We start from the raw sequence: 25945 nt of genomic DNA, 5'->3' as shown, positions 1-25945 counted from the left end.
CATGAGTAGGATATAATCCACCATAAACATAAATGTTGTGAAGGCTATGTTGATTTTGTTTCAACTACATGCGTGAACATGCGCCAAGTTAAGTCACCTAAATCATTCAGAGGAGGATACCACCCTATCATACCACATCAGAACCATTTTAATAACATGTTGGCACGCAAGGTAAACCATTATAAGCTCTGAGCTAATCAAGCATGGCACAGGAACTATGATCTCTAGTTGTCATTGCAAACATGTTTATTCATAATAGGCTGAATCAGGAACGATGAACTAATCATATTTACAAAAACAAGAGAGGTTGAGTTCATACCAGCTTCTCTCATCTCAATAAGTTCATCATATAATCATCATTATTGCCTTTCACTTGCACGACCGAACCATGTGGATAATAATAGTGCATGTGCATTGCACTAAGCTGGAATCTGAAAGCATTCAGCAAACAGGAGAAGACAAGGCAATATGGGCTTTTTTGTCAGATCAATGATAATGCATAAGAGCCACTTCAACAATTTAATTATGGTCTTCTCCTATTGACCTCCAAAGAAAAGAAAAGAAATAAAACTATTTACACGGCAGAGCTCCCAACAAGTAAAAGAAGAACAGGAAATCTTTTTGGGTTTTCTTTTTAATTACTACTACAAGCATGGAAATTAAAATTAGCTAAAAAGCTACAACTATTTTTTTGGTTTTTCTTAAGGTTTATTAAACACACAAGAAGAAAGCATAAAAAGGAAATAAACTAGCATGGATGATACAATGAAAAAGTATGAGCACCGACATCTGGCAATGAGTGTGTGAACATAAATGTAATGTCGGTGAGTAATTCCATGAAGAAGAAGACGCCGATTGCCATAATAATAGTTGGGGTCGTACTGCGAAGAAGAAGACTCCGATTGCCACTGGTTGGCAATCATCTCCGGATCCCACTGGTAATTAGACTGTCATGGAGGATCAACTTGTGGTTTCGGCTCTGGCTCTGCGGCCGATGTAGGGTTCCGATAGGCGGGAATAGCCTCTAACGGAACAAGGTACTGGCGTGCAGATAAATCAAACAAGGAAGGAGCAGGCAGGGTAATAGTCTCAGGATGATGTTTATCAAAGAACAATTTGTATTTAAGCTCTCCTTCCCTATTCTTAACAATAAAATCATGTGCCACCATACTCTTATAATCTTAATAAACATGAGGCAACACTTCTCTTACTTCTCATAATGCCTAATAGGTATGTTAAAATGTGCAGCTAGGCGTGAAGCATAGATGCCTCCAAAGATGGGGCCCTTTGTATGATTCAGACTTAACCGTTTAGCAATAATGCCGCCCATACTAACAGAGTTATCACTGAATAAACCGTGGAGCAAAATAATAATATCAGGGACACTAAGGTTTCCATAGTTTCCACAGCCAATTAAGCAACGTCTAGCAAATAATGCAAAATAGTGTAAAATAGGAAAATGTATGCTAGTGATTCGTGCATTGGAAACCTTCCTCGTTTCCCCTACAGTGATGATATCAATAAACCCATCCACATCGCTGCGATGTGGTTCCTCTGTCGTGCCCTCGAAGGGGACCAAACAAACCCGACAAAATCATAAAGTGACACGTCCTTATGCTCATCATATAAATAAAACTCCACCGTAGGTGGTGAGCTCCTAGAATGGAAATGAAAGTTTTGCACAAAGATATTTGTGAGTAGGATATACTAATCACATTGGTCATGGAGGAAAGTGGTGAGGCCTGCATTCTTAGCCAATTCATAAAAATCTTCATAAATCCCGGCTGCTCTCAAGAAATCATCGGAAGGCCATTCACACGACCGAACCTCCACGGTGCGAGGCAGATTATACTTGGGCTTCTGTGCCTTTTCTTCGAGCTTCGGCTCGATGATCCCCTCAAAAGTCTCTTCATTATTTTCTGAAAAAATCTGAAATTTTTAGTAACTTCAAAATAAAAGTAAACCAAACTCAATAATATTGATAGCAACTACTTCTACAAGTGCCTAGGGCCTATATCATGCATCAAAACTACTTTTGACCATATAAATTTGACATGCAAGCTCAAGAACAGGGTCACCTAAGCAGAAAAAATTTGCAATGAATAAAGCAATAGAACAAAAACTAATTGGACCAATGGAGGAGTCACATACCAAGGAACAATCTCCCCAAGAAGTTTTGTGAGAGGTGCTTTGAGCAAGGAGATCGAAAATGGCAGCAAAATGAGCTTGGACTCGGGTTTGAGCTGGATATTCGTGTTTGGGAGAGGAAGAAGGAATATGTGGGTGAAAGGATAAGTGGAGGAGGTCCACCATGGGCCCACAAGGCAGAGGGCCCGCCCAGGGGGATAAGCCACGCCCTCCACCCTCGTGGCCAGGTGGATGACCCCCCTACTGTGTTCTTAGTGCCAAATATTCTCAAATATTCCAAAAAAAATCATATTCAAATTTCAGGGCATTTGGAGAACTTTTATTTTCGGGGTATTTTTATATTGCACGGATAACCATATAACAGACAGAAAAATACTATTTTTATTTTATTTAATATAAATAACAGAAAGTAAAAGGAGGGTACATGAGGTTGTGCCTTCTAGTTTCATCCATCTTATGATCATCAAAAGGAATCCACTAACAAGGTTGATCAGGTAACAAACTCATTCCGAATAACATGGAACCAGAGAAATTTCGAATAACACTATGTTACCTCAATGGGGATATGCACATCCCCAATGATAAGAATATCATATTTCTTCTTGACAGTAGGAAGAGGAAATTCAAAACCTCCAAATATAATCAATGGAATTTTTCCAATAGAGTTGATACAATGAACTTGAGGTTGTCTCCTCGGAAAGTGTACTGTATGCTCATTAACATTAACATGAAAAGTGACATTGCCTTTAGTGCAATCAATAACAACCCCTGCAATATTCAAAAAGGGTCTTCCAAGAATAATAGACATACTATCATCCTCAGGAATATCAAGAATAACAAAGTCCGTTAAAATAGTAATGTTTGCAACTACAACAGGCACATCATCACAAATACCGACAGGTATATCAGTTGATTTATCAGCCATTTGCATAGATATTTCAGTAGGTGTCAACTTATTCAAATCAAGTCTACGATATAAAGAGAGAGAGAGGCATAACACTAACACTGGCTCCAAGATTACATAAAGAAATTTTAACATAGTTTCTTTTAATGGAGCATGGTATAGTTGGTACTCATGGATCTCCTAGTTTCTTAGGTATTCCACCCTTAAAAGTATAATTAGCAAGCATGGTGGAATTTTCAGCTTACGGTATCTTTCTTTTATTAGTAACAATATCTTTCATGTACTTAGCATAAGGATTCATTTTAAGCATATCAGTTAATCTCATACGCAAAAAGATAGGTCTAATCATTTCAGCAAAGCGCTCAAAATCCTCATCATCCTTTTTCTTGGATGGTTTAGGAGGAAAAGGCATGGGTTTCTGAACCCAAGGCTATCTTTCCTGACCATTTTTCCTAGCAACAAAGTCTTTCTTATCATAACGTTGATTCTTTGATTGTGGGTTATCACGATCAACGGCAAGTTCAATTTCTATATCATTATCATTACTAGGTTGAGAATCATCATGAACATTATCATTAACATTATCACTGGTTTCAGGATCATTACCAGATTGTCTTTTAGCATCAGAGATAGAAATATCATTTGGATTCTCAGGTGTTTCAATAACAGGTTCACTAGAAGCATGCAATGTCCTATCATTTTTCTTTTTCTTCCTTTTAGAAGGACTAGGTGCATCTATATTATTTCTCTGAGAATCTTGCTCAATTCTCTTCGGATGGCCTTCAGGATACAAAGGTTCCTGAGTCATTTTACCACCTCTAGTCATAACTCTAACAACGTTATCATTATTCTTACTATTCAATTCATTGAGCAAATCATTTTAAGCTTGAAGTACTTGTTCTACTTGACTGGTAACCATAGAAGCATGTTTACTAATAAGTTTAAGTTCACCTTTGACATTAGCCATATAATCACCCAAGTGTTCAAGCATATTTGAATTGTATTTCAATTGTCTGCCAAAATAAGCATTAAAGTCTTCTTGCTTAACCATAAATTTATCAAACTCATCTAAGCATGGGCTAGCAAATTTAGTAAATGGGATTTCAGCTTTATCATATCTATAGAGAGAATTTACCTTTACTACTTGTGTTGGGTTATCAAGACCATGTATTTCTTCAATAGGTAAAGGATTAAGATCATATGTTTCTTCAACAGGAGGTGAATTAAGACCATGTGTTTCTTCAATAGGAGGTAAATTCTTAACATCTTCAGCTTGAATACCTTTTTCTTTCATAGATTTCTTTGTCTCTTGCATATCTTCAGGACTGAGAAATAGAATAACCCATGTTCTTCGGACTTGGTTTAGGAATAGGCTCAGGAATTGGCTCCGGAGCTGGCTTAGGAAGTGTCCAATTATTTTCATTTGTCAACATTCTATTCAATAGAATTTCAGCTTCATCCGGTGTTCTTTCCCTGACAATAGAACCAGCACAACTATCCAGGTAATCTCTGGAGGCATCGGTTAGTCCATTATAAAAGATATCAAGTATTTCATTTTTCTTAAGAGGATGATTAGGCAAAGCATTGAGTAACTTGAGAAGCCTCCCCCAAGCTTGTGGGAGACTCTCTTCTTCAATTTGCACAAAATTATATATATCCCTTAAAGCAGCTTGTTCCTTATGAGCAGGGAAATATTTAGTAGAGAAGTAATAAATCATATCCCGGGGACTATGCACACAACCAGGATCTAGAGAATTAAACCATATCTTAGCATCACCCTTTAATGAGAACGGAAATATTTTAAGGATATAAAAGTAACGAGTTCTATCATCATTAGTGAACAAGGTGGCTATATCATTTAATTTAGTAAGATGTGCCACAACAGTTCCAGATTCATAGCCATGAAAAGGATCAGATTCAACCGAAGGAATTATATCATGATCAACAGAGAATTCATAATCCTTATTAGTAACAAAGCTAGGTGAAGTAGGAGAAGCAGGGTCAGGTTTCATTCTAGCATTAAGAGATTGCTGCTTCCATTTAGCTAATAACCTCTTGAGCTCGTATCTATCTTTGCAAGCTAAAATAGCTAAAGAAGCTTCTTTATCAAAAACATAACCCTCAGGAATAATAGGTGAGTCTTCATCATCACTTTCATCAATATTATCAGATTCAATATTTTCATTCTCTCTAGCCCTAGCAAGTTGTTCATCAAGAAATTCACCAAGTGGCACAGTAGTATCAAGCATAGAAGTAGTTTCATCATAAGTATCCTGTATAGCAGAAGTGGCATCATCAATAAAATGCGACATATCACAACGAATAGCAGAAGCAGGTTTAGGCGTCGCAAGCTTAGTCAAAAAAGAAGGTGAATCAAGTGCAGAGCTAGATGGCAGTTCCATACCTCCCCTCGTGGTTGAGGGATAAATCTTGGTTCTTGGATATTTCATGTTCTTCATAATGATAAGCAGATATAAATCCCAAGTGACTCAAAGAATAGAGCTATGCTCCCCGGCAATGGCGCCAGAAAATAGTCTTGATAACCCACAAGTATAGGGGATCGCAACAGTTTTCGAGGGTAGAGTATTCAATCCAAATTTATTTATTCAACACAAGGGGAGCCAAAGAATATTCTCAAGTATTAGCAGCTGAGTTGTCAATTCAACCACACCTGGAAACTTAGTATCTGCAGCAAAGTGTTTAGTAGCAAAGTAATATGATAGTAGTGGTAACGGTAGCAAAAGGTAACGGTAGCAAGAGTAATGTATTTGGTATTTTGTAGTGATGATAGCAATAGCAAGGGAAAAGTAAATAAGCGAAGAACAATATATGGAAAGCTCATAGGCAATGGATTAGCGATAGAGAATTATGCCGTATGCGGTACATCATGTAACAATCATAACATAGGGTGACACAGAACTAGCTCCAGTTCATCAATGTAACGTAGGCATGTATTCTGAATATAGTCATACGTGCTTATGGAAAAGAACTTGCATGACATCTTTTGTCCTACCCTCCCATGGCAGCGGGGTCCTAATGGAAACTAAGGGATATTAAGGCCTCCTTTTAATAGAGTACTGGACCAAAGCATTAACACACAGTTAATACATGAACTCGTCAAACTACGGTCATCACCGATAATATCCCGATTATTGTCACTTCAGGGTTAACAGATCATAACACATAATAGGTGACTATAGACTTGCAAGATAGGATCAAGAACTCTCATATATTGATGAAAACATAATAGGTTCACATCTGAAATCATGGCACTCGGGCCCTAGTGACAAGCATTAAGCATAACAAAGTCATAGCAACATCAATCTCAGAACATAGTGGATACTAGGGATCAAACCCTAACAAAACTAACTCGATTACATGATAGATCCCATCCAACCCATCACCGTCCAGCAAGCCTACGATGGAATTACTCACGCACGGCGGTGAGCATCATGAAATTGGTGATGGAGGATGGTTTATGATGACGATGGTGATGGATTCCCCTCTCCGTAGCCCCGAACAGACTCCAGATCAGCCCTCCCGAGAGGTTTTAGCGCTTGGCGGCGGCTCCATATCGTAAAACATGATGAATTCTTCTCTGTGATTTTTTTCTCTCCGAAACCAAATATATAGAGTTGGAGTTGAGGTCGGAGGAGCTCCAGGGGGCCCATGAGGTAGGGGGGCGCGCCCTAGGGGGGCAGGCACGCCCCCACCCTCGTGGACAGGCGGTGGACCCCTGGCCTTCATCTTTTGCAAGGATTTTTTATTATTTCCCAAAAGTTGTTATGTGAAGATTCAGGTCATTCCGAGAACTTTTGTTTTTGTACATAAATAACACCATGGTAATTCTGCTGAAAACAGCGTCAGTCCGGGTTAGTTCCATTCAAATCATGCTAGTTAGAGTCCAAAACAAGGGCAAAAGTGTTTGGAAAAGTAGATACGATGGAGACGTATCACCACTTCATACCGAAAGAGATGACACAAGCTATGAGCATGTCTTCAAGGATTTGATTGACTCTTTCAACATGGCCACTCGTTTGAGGATGAAAGCCTTGCTGAAAAGAATGTTGGTTCCCATGGCCTTCTAGATGGAGTCCCAAAACTTGAAAGTGAAGATGCTTCCAAGGTCCGAGGAGATCAATTGAGGAATCTCGTGCAACGAAACAATTATAGAGGTGTATAGCTCTGCCAACTGAGCTGCCATGATAGATTCTTTGACTGGAAGGAAATGAGCCACTTTTGTAAGCTTGTCAATGACAAAGAAGATATCATCATTTCCTCGCTTGGACTTGGGAAAACCGGTGACAAAGTACATTTCGATATGGTCGAACTTCCACTTGGGAATAGGTAGAGGCTGGAGGAGTCCTGCCGGACACTGGTGTTCTGCTTTCACCCTGCGGCAGACATCACAGTCATTCATGAATTGGGCAATCTATCGCTTCATGCGAGTCCACCAATACGACTGCTTGAGGTCATGGTACATCTTAGAACTAACTGGATGGATGGAAAGAAGAGAGTTGTGCTCTTCATTCATTATGACCTTCCTTAGATCACATTTTGCAACCACAATCCGGTCCTCAAAGAACAAAGTGTCTCTATCATCAATGTGATAACACTTGTATTTGGGTAAGCCCTTGGCAACACCATGTTTCACCTTCTTCACCATGGTATCAAGGAGTTTTACCTCACGAATTTGGTCTTCTGAAGTTGGAGTGACTTGAAGGTTGGCAAGAAAACCTTGAGGAACAACTTGGAGATTGAGCTTGCGGAATTCTTCACAAAGATCTGGCTGAAATGGCTTGAGAATTAAGCTGTTGCAATATGACTTTCTGCTCAACGCATCTGCAATCACATTCGCCTTGCCTGGAGTATATTCAATGCTTGGATTGTACTTTTGGATCATTTCAACCCAACGAGTTTGCCTAAGGTTTAGGTTGGGTTGAGTAAAGATATAATTGAGGCTCTTGTGATCGGTGAAAATGTCCACTTGCCTGCCCAACAAGAGATGTCTCCATGTGATTAATGCGTGGACAACTGCCGCCAACTCAAGATCATGAGTGGGGCAGTTCTTCTTGTTTGGGTTCAACTGACGAGAAGTATAGGCCACAAATTTCTTTCTTGCATCAACACAACACCAAGACCTTGCAACAAAGCATCACAAAATACTTGGTAGGGATTGGACTCATCGGGAGGAGTTAGGACTGGAGCTGTGATGAGTTTCTGTTTGAGAGTATTGGAAGCCACGTCACACTCAGGAGCCCAGGAGTATTTGACATTCTTTTGGAGGAGGTTGGAGAGAGGCTTAGCAATTTTTGAGAAGTTCTCGACGAATCTTCTACAATAGCTTGCAAGCGCGAGGAAACTGCAAAGCTGCTTGACGTTCTGAGGAGGCTCCCAGTTTACAATTGCAGAAACCTTTTCTGGATTGACAGAAATGCCCTTGGTAGAGATGATGTGACCAAGATAAAGAACTTCATCAAGAAAAAATTCAAATTTAGAGAACTTTTCGTAGAATTGATACTCTCTGAGCTTGTCGAGCACCAAACGCAAATGTTTAGCATGATCCTTCTTATTCTTGGAGAAGACAAGGATATCATCGAGATACACCATGACGAATTCAATAGTGTAGAGGTTGAAGATGAAGGTCATCATCCTCGAGAAGGTTGGAGGGGCATTGGCAAGCCCGAAAGACATGACAGTATACTCATAAGAACCAAAGCTCATTCTGCCGTGGAATTGTCACGGCAGATGTCCTAGTGAAAGGACTTAGTCATGGAGCCATCATAACTAGGAAGCTTAAAGGGGTTAATCGGGACAAAGGACACGAGTGGTTTATACTGGTTCGGCCCCTTGCGGTGAAGGTAAAGCCTAGTCCAGTTGTTGTGGTATTGCTAGGTTTTGATGACCAAGGAGCGAAATATGCTAGCTTGGCTCTTGATCTGTTGTTTCTTGCCCTAAGCCACCTCCGGGTCGTCCCCTTATATACACGGGTTGACGCCTGGCGGCCTACAGAGTCCCGGCCGGCTCATACAACGTGTCCGGCTCGGTGACTTCTTTTACATGCCTTACTTTACAAGTCTTACTCATATATGGCGGTTTACAATTATGGGCCTTAAGCCGCCTCTGGGCTTGGGCCTGCTACAAGTCTTATAATGAACCGTCGCCTTGTATACTCGTCGGGCTTCTTTTAGTAACCCGCCGTTAAGATTGACCCGGCCCCTCCTGGGTGGGTCATACCTGGTAGTTATATCCCCAATATTAGACCCCAGTTTGATTTGAACTTTGTTCTTGTCAATCTCTAACACTTAGATGAAATCCATATTCCACTATTTGTAAAAGCTCTTTAACCCGCCATGACGTCATCTTCAAAAAAATTGGAATACGCCTTGACGTCATCTTTAACGGATCTTTATCTTTAAATGTTTTCTGAGAATCGAGGCGTCCATTTAGCTGGATAATCATTACTTTGGTCTTCCTCGATTTTTGCACCTTCCCGTTCACCTATCTCCTTATAAATAGGCATGGCCGGTCCTTCTTCTTTCTTCTTCTTCCTTCTCTCTCCACCTCTCTGCCTCTCGAGCTCCGTCGCCGCCGTAGCGCTCATCATCGTCCTCAACGTTGGCCACTGCATCACCCTGAGCTCATCCAGAAAAACGGCGGCGATCCTCCGCAGTAGCTCTGCATCCTTAAGCTCTTTCTTTTTCACCCCTTAGATCTGCATTAGGGTTCGTGAGTTTTCTTTCTTGTTTTCTTTGTTGTTCATCATAGATTCCTTGCAACTTCTCCACTGCACCCTCTTTTGATCTAAAAGAAGTGTAGAACCTATGCGGTAGTTGTTTTACATCCATTTTAGATGCTAGCAGATCCCTTTCTCTTGTACAAATGCCTCTTTAGAGCTGACGAACTCCTCTGTGCTGGTTTTTTAGGTCTAAATTTATTTTTCTTTTCTGAACCATCTTGATCCAGAATAATAGCAATATCTTGTGAAACTTGTTTGTCTCAGCACTTAGCCAATTCCGTTTCTGGCAACCTTCGAATATCTTTAGTCATGGCAGCTTATCATGCCGGCTCACTTTTCCTTTATACATCATTAGCCCTTACTTAAGCCGCCATTACTCATCTGTACCATAATCATTAACCTGTAATTCCACAAATTACATTGAACCAGGAAATTGCTTTCTTTTCAGCTTGTCCTTTTTCATCATGCCGTCAAAAGCGCCAACAATTTACAACTGGGTCCCTTCCACAATCACTAATGACACTTTGAAGGATCTTGTCACCATCGGATACTTGCCGGAAAAGAATATTATGTCCTACCGTGCTCCTGACCCGGCCGAAGAACGACCTCAGCCTAAAACGGTGAAGTCATCGTCTTTACTAATCACATGAATCGGTGTTTTTCGCCACCCGACCCAAAGTTCTTCAGAGACGTTTTGTAATGCCCTCGATGCGGCTATATCTCCCACATGTCGAAGCACGACTTAGAGGCATAACCGCATTGAAAGCAATGTCGCAAGTGAGGTAATCTTCACACAACCCAGATAAATAAGTAAAGGGGAAAATATACATAGTTGGCTTATAATCGCCACTTCACACAATTACATGAATAAAGCATTACATCATCCAGTTACACACAAGGTCCGACTACGGAACCAAAATAAAAGAAGACTACCCCAAGTGCTACACAGATCCCCGATCATCCCGACTGGGCTCCACTACTGATCAACTAGAACGAAACAACACAAAGGACAAGATCTTCATCGAGCTCCTCCTTGAGCTTGGTTGCGTCATCTGCTCAGTAATATAGGCACCTGCAAACTGGTTTTGGAAGTATCTGTGAGTCGCGCGGACTCAGCAATCTCACACCCTCACGATCAAGACTATTTAAGCTTATGGGTAAGGTAAAAGGTATGAGGTGGAGCTGCAGCAAGCGACTAGCATATATGGTGGCTAACATACGCAAATGAGAGCGAGAAGAGAAGGCAAAGTAAGTTCGATAAAGTATGATCAAGAAGTGATCCTAGAACAACCTACGTCAAGCATAACTCCAACATCGTGTTCACTTCCCGGACTCCGCCGAGAAGAGACCATCACGGTTACACACGCGGTTGGTGCATTTTAATTAAGGTCAACTTTAGGTTTTCTACAACCGGACATTAACAAATTCACATCTGCCCATAATCGCGGGCACGGCTTTGGAAATTTCAAATCCCTGCAGGGGTGTCCCAACTTAGCCCATCACAAGCTCTCACGGTCAACGAAGGATATTCCTTCTAGCGGGAAGACCCGACCAGACTCGGAATCCCGGTTACAAGACATTTCAACAATGGTAAAACAAGTCCAGCAACACCGCCCGAATGTGCCGAGAAATCCCGATAGGAGCTGCACATATCTCGTTCTCAGGGCACACTCAGATTGTCCAAACTTCCGGTAGGCCAGCCCAGAGTTGCCCCTGGTGGCCACCGGCGGCTGACAGGTTGGACCAACACTCAGAGGAGCACTGGCCCGGGGGTTTAAATAAAGATGACCCTTGAGTCTGCAAAACCCAAGGGAAAGAAAAGGCTAGGTGGAAAATGGTAAAACCAAGGTTGGGCATTGCGGGTGGAGTTTTATTCAAGGCGAACTGTCAAGGGGTTCCCATTATAACCCAACGGCGTAAGGAACGCAAAATCCAGGAACATAACACCGATATGACGGAAACTAGGGCGGCAAGAGTGGAACAAAACACCAGGCATAAGGCCGAGCCTTCCACCCTTTACCAAGTATATAGATGCATTAATTAAATAAGAGATATTGTGATATCCCAACAAGTAAACATGTTCCAACAAGGAACAACATCTCCATGTTCCAACAAGGAACAAACTTCAATCTTCACCTACAACTAACAACGCTATAAGAGGGGCTGAGCAAAGCGGTAACATAGCCAAACAATGGTTTGCTAGGACAAGGTGGGTTAGAGGCTTGGCTTAACAATATGGGAGGCATGATAAGCAAGTGGTAGGTATCGCAGCATAGGCATAGCAATAGAGCGAGCAACTAGCAAGCAAATATAGAAGTGATTTCAAGGGTATGGTCATCTTGCCTGAGATCCCGCAAGGAAGAAGAACGAGTCCAAGAGGAAGACAAACGGACGAAGTTGAACGAATCCTCACAACACGACGTTATCGGAACCAACCCGAAGAAGCAACACCGGAAATAAGCAAACAATCATGGTAAACAACCATCACATAAGCATGGCACGATGCACAAACAAGTATGATGCATGTCCGGTTTAATGCGGTATGGCATGTCAAAGTGCACAAACAACCCTACAAATTAAGTGGAGCTCAAAATGCAACTCCGCTGCATATTGGTGAAACACCACATTCAAGTTATTTAGTTCGATCTCGTTTATGTACCCAACCATATTAAATGCTGATTAACAATACAAGGGGGTGAAGCACAAAAAAACTACCTATCTAGGCAAGTTTAAATGAGGCCGGAACAACAAACAACAAGTCTGGAAACTCCTCATGTGCATATTTTAAGGTTTGGTACTGTTTTTCCCTAAACACAATTTTAGAGTTTTTAAACATGCAAAGTACAACCACCATGTTAAACTAGGCATTTTTCTACCCCAAATACATATAATGTTTGTTTAAAATCGAGCTACGGTTATTTAGTTATGGAATAAATCATTTTAGCATGGCAATAGGCAAAATTTAAACAAACAACATTTTAAACATAGATGAAATTTGGATATTATTAATCTACACAAAATTCTAAGCAACTTTCATATATAATTCATTTTAATCTGATGCACCAATTGTGAGTTATTATATGGATGTAGTCTAGGGGGTTTTCTGCAAAACTACTGTCTCTGGAATAAAGGCAAAATCGCAGACCTGAAAAAAAACAGGAACTGGGCCGAATCTGGCCAGCCCAACAAGAGAAAAAAAGATCAAGAGGAGGGGGCGCTCGGGGGCTGCTCACCCTGGGCCTGGCCCAGTCGGTGGGAAGAGGGAGGCCTGGTGCTGGCTGGATCGAATCGAGGAGGGGGGGCGCGGTCCAGCGAGGCATCGTGTGGGTCAACGCAGCGATGAGGCGAGACGCACGCCGGCGAGACAAGCGAAGGCAACAGCGATGCGGGAGAGCGACGCCGGCGAACTTGGCGCGCGAGGGAGGCAGGGGTTGCAGGCGCGGTTGAGGAAGGGGTGCCAGGAGGCAGCGGACCTGGCGAACTCGGTGGCGGCGCGATGAACTGAGGAGGCGACGGTCTCAGCTCCAGCGGGCGGTGAGGACGACGATGAGGCGACCCGAGATCGTAGGTGACCAGGGCGGCACGGCTCACCTCCATGAGTGAACGCCCATGGCTGCTCTCCTGTCCAGGACGAGAGAGAGAGAGAGAGATGAGAAGGAACGGAAGGTAGGGGAGGCAAGGTGATGATCGGGAGGAGCACGATGCCTCGGGTGCCTGGCTGCCGATGCAGACAAACGGGATGACGTGGCTCAGCTGCTGGTGGAGCTCAACGGCGGAAGGAGCTCTGGTGGTGCTGCGGCTTGCGGTGGGCAGCGGCTTACTGGGGATTTGGGCGCTCACGAGACAACGTGGTGATCTGGTAGGAGCTCGAGGTGGGGAGGCCGAGAAGGATTTTTAGATCAGGGGCGCGGCGGGTTGGTTGGGCACGAAGAGCAAGGGAAAAAATGGTGAAGCCTGGTAGGTGGATCGGGAGGGGAGCTGGTGGTTGGCTGGATCAGGAAGGATCCCGATGTAGATGGTGGGAAAAGTGGCGGCGGCGGGTGAGGGGATGGATGGGACAAGTGCCCTAGGTTTTAGGGTTTGTCCAAAATAGCCTAGGGGTGGACTATATATATGGAAAAGATGGAAGTTTAGGGGCTAATCCGTCCCTCCAATCCGAATCGGACGGACGGAAAAAATATGTTAGGAAGACCAATTAACAAAACGGAGACGTTTTGTAGATGTTTGGGGTTGATACCGATCCAACGGTGACGACTGCCTGGGTCGGGTTCGGGACAACTTCCGGACGCGTGCGAGGGGTGCGGCGGGCTAACAAGATTGGATTGATATGAACAAGAAGACGAGAAACTATTTCACCGGGAGGATAAATGAAGAACTTGGGTCAATTATACGCCTCACAATAGCAAAATCCGTAGGGAAGGCTTTAGGTGAAATATAACCCAAGATAACTCCAATGACGAGATTGATGGATTTAAGATACCTCACTCTTAACAACATGTGAATCATGAAACATGAACTCAAATTATCAAGAATGACATAATACCACCTCTAATGATATGGAAGAGAGAATTGCACTCCGGATTGCAAGATGAAGAATGCTTGAGCTCCTCTAAAAAGAAACTTGATGAAACACTTCAAGAAGAAATTGAATCCTTGATGAACCACCGTGTAGATCCTCCATGACGAACTCCGGTAAAAGAATGATCAAACGAAAAGAAAGAGAGGTTAAAAGCACAAGGTGAATCCTTGTAATGATTTATATGGATCTCCATGGTGATATAATTGCGAGAGGTAGGAACTCCGGGAAAATAGAAGATGAAACAATTGAGATCAAGAATTTGATGAGCCTCCAGAAAAGGGAATTGAGTTCACTTGATGAAACAAGAATAAGAATTATATTATGCGTATCCTTTACCAATTTAAATTGATGACAAGCAGCGGATTTGACATATTACTTATTTTGGTAGAAAGGATTAAGAGAGATATAAATCAAACTTGAGAAAAGGCTTCAACGAACCACTGTTAGGATTTTAAAGAACGAATGAATTGATATGATAACCAAGGAAGAGAACTCTTGAACGAACCACCGTAAGAATTGAAAATGAACGAAGTTAAGGGATGAATCACCGGTAAGAATTAGCAAATGAACGAAGATACATGAGAGAGTTTAGATGCAAGTGAACGGAGAAAACACGAGCTGATTTAGATAATACTTGAACGATGCACCGGTAAGATTTGGAGAGCAATAGTTGAGAGATGAGAATGAATAAATCTTCTAAAATGATGGGCTCCAGATAATCAAATTGAAAGGAATCTTGAATTGCTCCGGATAGGTGAAAAGAATTCTCACAATCAAAAACAATTATGAGAGGATGGCAACAAGCTAGAATCACGAATCTTGAAGAGAACAGACCAAGATCGAGAGGAAAAATCTTCTTCGGTCTTGAAATGTTGAGCATGACGATAAGAAAACACCACCAAGAATTGTTGAGACACTCCGGAATAAAGAAGAATAGAAAAGTTGAACCAATGATGAAAAGAATTTGGAAGATCTTGGAGAAAGACATTTGACTGATGATAAATCATACTTACATCAAACTTCGAAAATAATTTGAGGATAACTTCAGAAAATAAGAAGAGTCAGGTAAGATCCTGGGAAAAGACCTATGGGTTAGGGCCCATTGAAAAGAAACACTGTAGAACGATTTAAAAGATAGATTGCGCTAGTTGAATTAAATGGCTTGAATAAGATAAGAACCTCGAAATAACTTGAACGAATCGAGATTGAAAACGTGAATCTTCTGAGATATCTTCAGCACTCCAGAACAAATGGATGTCGAGGAGAGAATGATTATGAGGTGCACCGGCATAAGAAATGCATTGGACAAAAAGAAAAGACAATGCTTAATACCAAATTTTGAATTGAATCCACCGGAGAAGGAAAATGAGTGAGGAATGACGAACTAGAAGAGCATCTTCATGTGAACCACCTGGTAGAACATTCAATGAAAAGAATGAAGAAATCAATGAAAAGAATGAAGAAACTTCACAAGAATAAAAGGATGCTTGATTAAGAAACCTGAGTCCTTGAGGAAAAAGGGTGGGTGGGCGGGAAAAACAAAGGCAACTTGGAGACGGATGAAACAAACACCGTTGAGAAGAAGTGATAATTGATCTTGCGAATTTTGAGGTGATTGGATCCACTTGAGGAGAGACACACCGGTTGACAAGAAATTGAAATGATAAACTCGAAGATCGAGATGGCTTAGTATTCACATAGAGGTATGAGAACACCGGTTGGGGAAGGTAAGGAATTGACATTTGACATTGAAGCAACTCGAATACCACAACTCAAAACAAGCAAAGGATTGGCTTGCAGAATAAGCCAGAACAAACATATGATAGAGATTTCGTTTGAAGTTTTCGTGGTGGGGCCTACACGGGCTCGATCGTACAGCACCATCATGTACAAGGCAGTGCACATGACATACGAAGCGTCCCAGAGTCGGCATAGCCAAGGACTCTTTAGGACACAACGAGACCATTGTAAAACCAACCGTGGATAGGCGGACCACTAGATGTCGAACCCCAATTTCATATCATACATCTGTCGGAAAGAAATCCTAGGAGCTACTTGAATTCCCACTTATAAAATCCCGAAATTTGCCCGGTTATGCAATCAGGTGTTAGGGATACAGGGGAAGCATAATATCTCACCCAAATCTAGCAAATCCTACATCCAGCTGTATCCATCCTTCAACACATAACAAAGAAACTTTCGGAAATCGTTTACCTCAACCTTCAAAAAGCATCCGTTGTACGAGTTATGGCAATACTCCCAAACTCCCGCCCCAGTACTGGGTGGCGTCGAGGTTATCTCACCAACAACTGCATAAAAGAGATTTTCGATGTCAGGAGGCACCAAGAACAATGTTCTCGCCATAAAAGAGATTTTCGATGTTCGTCGAGGTATTCCAGAACTGCAATGATAAAATTGTGATGACAACACCTCGGAGCTCAATTCCCCGGGACACTGCCACAACCCCTAAATGTCAGGAGGCACCAAGAACAATGTTCTCGCCACAAAACCATCAGAACGATTCCAAGATACCCGCGTGATCCTAAATTTTTTTAGTGAAATTTCAGAAGAGAAGAGTCAAAACACTACGTCAGGATGCCTCACCAGAGCGACGAAGGGACTAAGGAGTAAAAAGAAGTCCTACTCTCCGATATATATAATTCCTAAATGACTCAAAACATTTTTCTAGACTCAACAACGCCAATGATTCGATCAAGCAGGGGGCTCCTAAGGTCGGGGAAGGCTCTGATTACCAACTTGTAACGCCCTCAATGCGGCTATATCTCCCACATGTCGAAGCACGACTTAGAGGCATAACCGCATTGAAAGCAATGTCGCAAGTGAGGTAATCTTCTTACAACCCATGTAAATAAGTAAAGGGGAAAAGATACATAGTTGGCTTACAATCGCCACTTCACACAATTACATGAATAAAGCATTACATCATCTAGTTACACACAAGGTCCGACTACGGAACCAAAATAAAAGAAGACTACCCCAAGTGCTACACAGATCCCCGATCGTCCCGACTAGGCTCCACTACTGATCAACTAGAACGAAACAACACGAAGGACAAGATCTTCATCGAGCTCCTCCTTGAGCTTGGTTGAGTCACCTGCTCGGTAACATGGGCACCTACAAACTTGTTTTGGAAGTATCTGTGAGTCGCGGGGACTCAACAATCTCACACCTTCGCGATCAAGACTATTTAAGCTTATGGGTAAGGTAAAAGGTATGAGGTGGAGCTGCAGCAAGTGACTAGCATATATGGTGGCTAACATACGCAAATGAGAGCGAGAAGAGAAGGCAAAGCATGTTCGAGAAACTATGATCAAGAAGTGATCCTAGAACAACCTACGTCAAGCATAACTCCAACACCGTGTTCACTTCAAGGACTCTGCCGAGAACAGACCATCACGGTTACACACACGGTTGGTGCATTTTAATTAAGGTCAACTTCAGGTTTTCTACAACCGGCCATTAACAAATTCCCATCTGCCCATAACCGCGGGCACGGCTTTCGGAAGTTCAATTCCCTGCAGGGGTGTCCCAACTTAGCCCATCACAAGCTCTCACGGTCAACGAAGGATATTCCTTCTAGCAGGAAGACCCGATCAGACTCAGAATCCCGGTTACAAGACATTTCGACAATGGTAAAACAAGTCTAGCAACACCACATGAATGTGCCGACAAATCTCGATAGGAGCTGCACATATCTCGTTCTCAGGGCACACTCAGATTGTCCAAACTTCCGGTAGGCCAGCCAGAGTTGCCCCTGGTGGCCACCGATAGCTGACAGGTTGGACCAACACTCAGAGGAGCACTGGCCCGGGGGTTTAAATAAAGATGACCCTTGAGTCTGCAGAACCCAAGGGAAAGAAAAGGCTAGGTGGCAAATGGTAAAACCAAGGTTGGGCATTGCTGGAGGAGTTTTATTCAAGGCGAACTGTCAAGGCGTTCCCATTATAACCCAACCGCGTAAGGAACGCAAAATCCAGGAACATAACACCGATATGACAGAAACTAGGGCGACAAGAGTGGAACAAAACACCAGGCATAAGGCCGAGCCTTCCACACTTTACCAAGTATATAGATGCATTAATTAAATAAGACATATTGTGATATCCCAACAAGTAAACATGTTCCAACAAGGAACAACATCTCCATGTTCCAACAAGGAACAAACTTCAATCTCCACCTGCAACTAACAATGCTATAAGAGGGGCTGAGCAAAGCGGTAACATAGCCAAACAATGGTTTGCTAGGACAAGGTGGGTTAGAGGCTTGGCTTAACAATATGGGAGGCATGATAAGCAAGTGGTAGGTATCGCAGAATAGGCATAGCAATAGAGCGAGCAACTAGCAAGCAAAGATAGAAGTGATTTCAATGGTATGGTCATCTTGCCTGAGATCCCGCAAGGAAGAAGAACGAGTCCATGAGGAAGACAAACGGACGAAGTTGAACGAATCCTCACAACACGATGTTATCGGAACCAACCCAAAGAAGCAACACCGGAAAGAAGCAAACAATCATGGTAAACAACCATCACATAAGCATGGCATGATGCACAAACAAGTATGATGCATGTCCGGTTTAATGAGGCATGGCATGTCAAAGTGCACAAAGAACCCTACAAATTAAGTGGAGCTCAATATGCAACTCCGCTGCATATTGGTGAAACACCACATTCAAGTTATTTAGTTCGATCTCGTTTATGTACCCAACCATATTAAATGTTGATTAACAAGACAAGGGGGTGAAGCACGACAAAACTACCTATCTAGGCAAGTTCAAATGAAGCCGGAACAACAAACAACAAGTCTGGAAACTCCTCATGTGCATATTTTAAGGTTTGGTACTGTTTTTCCCTAAACACAATTTTAGAGTTTTTAAACATGCAAAGTAAAACCACCATATTAAACTAGGCATTTTTCTACCCCAAATACAAATAAAGTTTGTTTAAAATCGAGCTACGGTTATTTAGTTATGGAATAAATCATTTTAGCATGGCAATAGGAAAAAATTAAACAAACAACATTTTAAAAATAGATGAAAGTTGGATATTATTAATCTACACAAAATTCTAAGCAACTTTCATATATAATTCATTTTAATCCGATGCACCAATTGTGAGTTATTATATGCATGTAGTCTAGGGGGTTTTCTGCAAAATTGGTTTCTTTGGAATAAAGGCAAAATCGCAGTCCTGAAAAAAAAAGGAACTGGGCCGAATCTGGCCGGCCCAACAAGAGACAAAAAGATCAATAGGAGGGGGCGCTCGGGGGCTGCTCACCCTGGGCCTGGCCCAGTCGGTGGGAGGAGGGAGGCCTGGCGCTGGCTGGATCGAATCGAGGAGGGGAGGCGCGGTCCAGCGAGGCATCGTGCGGGTCAACGCGGGGACGAGGTGAGACGCACATAGGCGAGACAAGCGAAGGCAGTGGCGATGCGGGAGAGCGACCCCGGCGAACTTGGCGCGTGAGGGAGGCATGGGTTGCAGGCGCGGTTGAGGAAGGGGTGCAAGGAGGCAGCGGACCCGGCAAACTCGGTGGCGGCGTGACGAACTGAGGAGGCGACAGTCTTGGCTCCAGCGGGTGGTGAGGACGACGCTGAGGCGACCTGAGATCATAGGTGACCAGGACGGCGCGGCTCACCTCCATGAGCGAACTCCCATGGCTGCTCTCCTGTCTAGGACGAGAGAGAGAGATGAGAAGGAAGGGAAGGTAGGGCAGGCGAGGTGATGAGCGGGAGGAGCGCGATGCCTCGGGTGCCTGGCTGCCGATGCAGACAAACGGGACTATGTGGCTCAGCTGCTGGTGGAGCTCAACGGCGAAAGGAGCTCTGGTGGTGCTGCGGCTTGCGGCGGACAGCGGCTTGTTGGGGATTTGGGCGCTCGCGAGACGACGTGGTGATCTGGTAGGAGCTCGAGGTGGGGAGGCCGATAGGGATTTTTAGATCAGGGGCGCGGCGGGTTGGTTGGGCACGAAGAGCAATGGGAAAAGTGGTGATGCCTGGTAGGTGGATCGGGAGGGGAGCTGGTGGTTGGCTGGATCAGGAAGGATCCCGATGTAGATGGTGGGAAAAGTGGTGGCGGCGGGTGAGGGGATGGATGGGACAAGTGCCCTAGGTTTTAGGGTTTGTCCAAAATAGCCTAGGAGTGGACTATATATATGGAAAAGAGGGAAGTTTAGGGGCTAATCCGTCCCTCCAATCCGAATCAGATGGACGGAAAAAATATGTTAGGAAGACCAATTAACAAAACGGAGACGTTTTGTAGATGTTTGGGGTTGATCCGGATCCAACGGTGACGACTGCCCGTGTCGGGTTCGGGACAACTTCTGGACGCGCGCGAGGGGTGCCGCGGGCTGATGAGAGAGGTTAGGTTGGAACTGGAAGATTGTGAAGAGCGGGTTGGTCTGAGAGAAGAGGGGAGAGATGCAGCCCGGCACGGTTTCCAGAGATCGAAAACGTCCGACGTTGGACCGGCTATACTGACGATATAGTTATCCGTTGGGGCGTCAAACGGACTCCAAATGGGATGAAACTTGGCAGGCGTCCTACCTACAACATAAAAACACCGCATGCCAACTTTCACCCCATTCTGAGAACATTTTCTGGCCACTTATAAAATAATATTTCGGATGTGCCGCGGGCGCGTGCAAGTGTGTCTGGGCTCAGAATGGACAATGGAGGAAACTGGGGAAACCTGGACGAATGCAAGATTTGAAAACATGATGATGCAATGCACATGATGACATGACAAGACATGCATGACACGCAAGCAATGACACGGCAACAACAGCGAATAACTGGAGGACAACTGGCACATCAGCCTGGGGGCGTCACACGTTCTGCATTTTTTCAAGCTTCATCCACAAGATCTAGGACCCAACTCCATATCCAACATCTGAAATTTTCAAGTTCTTTGTGAGGTTTATCTGCAAGAAGAACCTACTGTGGAACTCTTCAGAGAGTACTTCTATTTGAACCAGCAGAACGAATGCACCAACGACCTTAGCTTGGAGCTTGGTGGAATCTCAATTCAGCGCCGACAGGGTGCTGTCTTTCCCTTAATAGTCTTACCAAGACATCCGAAGGATTGGAACCAAACTTGGTTCTATTGCCAAGACACGTCACCAGCTGATGGAAGACCACCGTCTGGTTATCGCGCGGAGCGTCTGGATTCTAAGTTTGTGCTTCCTGACAAGCTTACTGCTGCTGAACGCAAGAAGCTTATCCCATCTATCAAAATGATTCACGCTTTACTAGGAAACGGCCTAACCGGAGTCGATCTGATCCGTTGTTGGATCACATGGCGGGTCATCCCTCTGAGCCGCCGTTCCGCCTTGATGCATACCTATGCCGGAGGACCAGATGACCCTCTGCGTGATAGCCCTGTGCAACTGACTGAAGAGGCTATTGTAGAGTTGTTAACCACCCTTGTAAATGGCAAATACAAGGACTGCAGTAAGGTTGGATTAAACCCCTTCTACAAACTTAACCCGGCACCACAGGTGAACCCCCTTGACCTCCTTTTTCTTCAGTAGTTAAAATACTTGCATGGCTTTTAACCTGTTATTTGCTTACAGGCCAAATCTGACTTCTGGAAGGCCAAATATGATCATGAAGCTGCCAAGAAGGCTAGAGCAGCTGCCATAGCCGCCAGGAAGACGACCCGGAAGTCCAAGAAGAAGAAGAGTACATCTGACATGTTCAAGCTGGATGATGTTTCCGAGTCGGAGGTAGTCATTGACTCCCTTGGCCAGTTTTTTAACAACCTTATTGACACTGACTATTGCCAGGATGACACGGGGGCTAGCCAGGCCCTACAAGAAGAGGTAACTATTTCCTCCGACTCAGCCCCTTTGCCACGACAGAAACTTCGACTGGTAACCCAGAAAGTAAGGTTTTCGCAGCCTTTGGCGTATTTGGACCCTCATTTTCTTTTGAAAAAGCAACAACATGAGAGCCACTGTCAGTCCCGGACCAATGACGACAATGAACTGCCCTCCGACTTACAAAAAACTCCTCTAAAACGCCAAAATGAGGTTTCTTTCACCTTTGTCTCTTGCTTTTATCAATGAATCTATTTCCTTACTCTCTTAACTTTATTTTACTTTGGCAGGAGGTTTCTCGCTCTTCTGGCGATTCTTCACAAACCCAATTTCGGCTTTCAAGGCTGCCCCTGGGTAAGGAAAATTACCTTTCTTCTGCATATTTAAGTCTGCATCATTGTACTAACTCATGAAATCCTTCTTAGTAGTCAAGGAAAGTCGAAGAAAGCCAAGGTGGCTAAGCCGGCAGAAGACCCGAAAGACCCTGCTCCTGAACTAGCAACACCAACTCCTCCTGAACAATCTGAAGCGCCAGAAGATCCGGCTGTCAATGTTCAATCAAACCCTCCTAAGCCATCAGTTGATGAGACCATTCTTAATCCGTCTACCACTGAGCGATCTAGCTGAGCTAACCCGCCAACGACTTCTAACAACGATGTCTTAATTACTGGTAGTCGATTCGTTGAGCCGGGCAACCCAGTTGTACTGGCCCAGCACTCTGCTAAGCAAGAGGCTTTAGAGAGGCAGAAGGTGCAGTTTGACGTCTCTCATTATGCTCACCTGAACGTTAGTGACGTGCTGTCTGGATACCTCAGTCATGTGCATTCCAGCCGTTACTCGGAAACTAAGATGGTCAAGCAACTGTAGCTGAAATATGAGGTACGTTCGCCGGCTTTCACTAGCTTATATATGCTCTGCCAGCCCCCAAGTCTCCAGATTATGATGAACCTGAATGATCTGTAGACTTGTGATATAGGTTGATGCTTTGTCTTAGATTGTCCTTAAGTCCAGCATAAATTTCACCAGTAGTCCCCAAGGGTCGGCTCAATTTATCACGAATGAGCCAGTACTTAACTTCATAATTGTCTTGAATCAGTCCAAACAAATAGTGTGATTCGGCTCAACATGAAAAAACTTTCTTAATATCATGCATTAGCCCCCAAGTGCCAAGCGTTGTTACTTGTAAAACACTTGGGACTTTAATCATAGAAGAGCCATTTTGCATTTAAAAAATTGCTTTGGCAGACATTAGCCCCCAAGTGCCAAGTGGTGTTGCGTTGCAAAGCACTTGGGCCTTTAATCATGATCACCTTTATTGAAATACATTTTAACACACCTGCACATGTTTGCAGAATGCCTTAACTGAATTGGGGTCTCAATTGACTGATACAAAGACCCGACTGGCAGATCAAGAGGCGAAGATAAAGAACGCTGACTCCAAACTCCAGTTGAGCCTCTCTGAAGCTGAAAAACTGAAGACCAGTTTTGATGCGGAGAAGAAATCCTGGGCCAATGAGAAAACCTTGCTGACATAGCATGCTGAGACAATGGAGGCGGCTCTCAAGGAGGTTACCACGGAGCTCACCGGCTTAAAAAACCGTGTGTCTCAAATGGTCTCCACAATCTTTAGTGAGTCATTTGCCTTAGTTACTTACACTCTATTTTTGCCAGAAGTATAAGCCGCCTGCTTAACCCTTTTAAAAATACTCATAGCTCCACGGAGCAGCAATCTGAGTCAAAATAGCGTGACCAAGCTCAAGGCGGTTTACACCCTAGTAGAACAGCTATATACTGGGGCTCAACAGGCGCTTGGTATTATCTCCCAGGCAACCAAGGACTGAACCTCTTGAGTGACATTTTGAAGAAGCTATCCATTTTACCCGCCAGATTCCAAGAGGTCAAGTGGTCTTGGGAAAGAGCTAGAGCCCTAACTGCCCTAAGCCACTCCAAAGCCTGGGTGCCAGAGCTAGACCCGGCGGACGTAGCCAAGGGGTATCCCCCCTTGAAGGAAGACGAGACTCCATTTGATCAACATGACTTTGTCATTTGTGTGAGGGGAGTTCGTCCTCATGCTACCATTCTTGACGTGGAAACCAACATTGATAAATATCAGCCGGGTTTTGAGGTTGATAATAAGAAGATGGCGACTCCCTCGTATAAAGTGACAGACCTTATCCCGCCAGTTCGCCCACACACCTTTGCCCCGGAAATTGACTCGGCTGGCCTAATTGACGATGAAGCTGATTTCGTTGCTCTGGATAGCTTTGATTGGTCCAAGCCCAGCTTCCAACCAGTGGAGGGAGGTGAACCGGCGAGGGAGGAGTCATAACCGTCTGAATAATCCAGCCTTTAGCTTGAGATCTGCTTAGGAGAGAAAACAGTTTAACCTTTTGGGCTCTCAATGCCTTGTAATAGGTTAGCTTGAAAACTGTATGTTTTGCCTATGTCGTCATGCATAGGATGTTGCATATGACTGTTTTACCCGTTATGTCAATATATGCATTATATCCGTGATCACATCTGCAGTGTTTAAATCTGTTCCTGTATGCAAAAGATGAAAAAAATCCTAGCAGTTTATCGCTGGATGGGTCAAAACACCCGATACATAACTATGAAATCATCATAGTGGATAAAACAGGACCAGATGTAAAGATAAACAAGGCTGGAAAAAAACCTTTGATTAACAAAAAACACAGATAAGTCTGTTTATGAATGACAATGTCATAACTGTGTTCTTTGATTCTGAACTGCCGGCTTATATGAGCTGGACAGTAAGGTTGACGACCCAGTCTTTGTAGAAGTCAATACCTCGATATGCCTGATGATTGTTATACCTTGGAAACTCATTGTCAAATAACCGAGCCGGTTTAAATTGAAACCATATGTGCAGTTAGATTTGAGACAACAAAAAACCAGTAAAACAAAATAGTATGTTTCAAACAATGTAAATCAAGCATTAAGAATAATTTGGAGGCTTCTAATTCGAATACGATCAGTAAACTGGACCAAAAGGGTTAAGCTAGGATTCGAATATGATCATGTAACCCCCAGTGGCTTTGGCGTTGCGCCGATCAAGAGGGTACCGACAACTATGTTCTCTTTGGTTCGAATACGACCTATGTTTGAACAGGAAGCCCCCAAATGACCTTGAGAGGTTTTTAACACCCCTGATTCGAATATGATCCAAGTCGGACTCAAAAGGGGTTAAGCTATGATTCGGATACGATCAAGAAGCCCCCTAATGAGTTTGGCTTTGCGCCAATCAAGAGGGTTACGACAGCTATGTTCCCTTTGGTTCGAATATGACCTATGTTTGAACAGGAAGCCCCCTGGTGACCATGAGGTTTAACAGCCAGATTCGAATCGGATCATGAGCGGGCCAAAAGGGTTAAGCTAGATTCGAATACGATTAGCCCCTAATGGTCGTTTGAACAATCTCTCCCTAATAATAAAGCACGGATTGAGTCTCCGGGTTCACCGTCACGGCATTTTTGCGAAATAGTCCCTGTTGTTTTAGGTATTCAACCCACACTCACTTCCCTAAGTGAAATAACGATTTGCAATAGAAAAAAAGGTCCCGAACAGGTGTGCATCGCCCCCACCGCTTCGCTTCGATTGGCACCGGCGCAGGCCACCCCGCCGCTCGACCTCGCCTCGCACCGGAGGCGACCACCACCATCCTTCCCGATCCCTCCCCTCTCCCAACCTGATATAGATGCCTAACCCGCGGGAACCGGCAGGC

The sequence above is a fragment of the Triticum dicoccoides genome, chromosome 4A (assembly GCF_002162155.2).
Source record: "Triticum dicoccoides isolate Atlit2015 ecotype Zavitan chromosome 4A, WEW_v2.0, whole genome shotgun sequence".
Taxonomy (NCBI): Eukaryota; Viridiplantae; Streptophyta; class Magnoliopsida; order Poales; family Poaceae; genus Triticum; species Triticum dicoccoides.
This window is presented reverse-complemented; position numbering follows the sequence as displayed.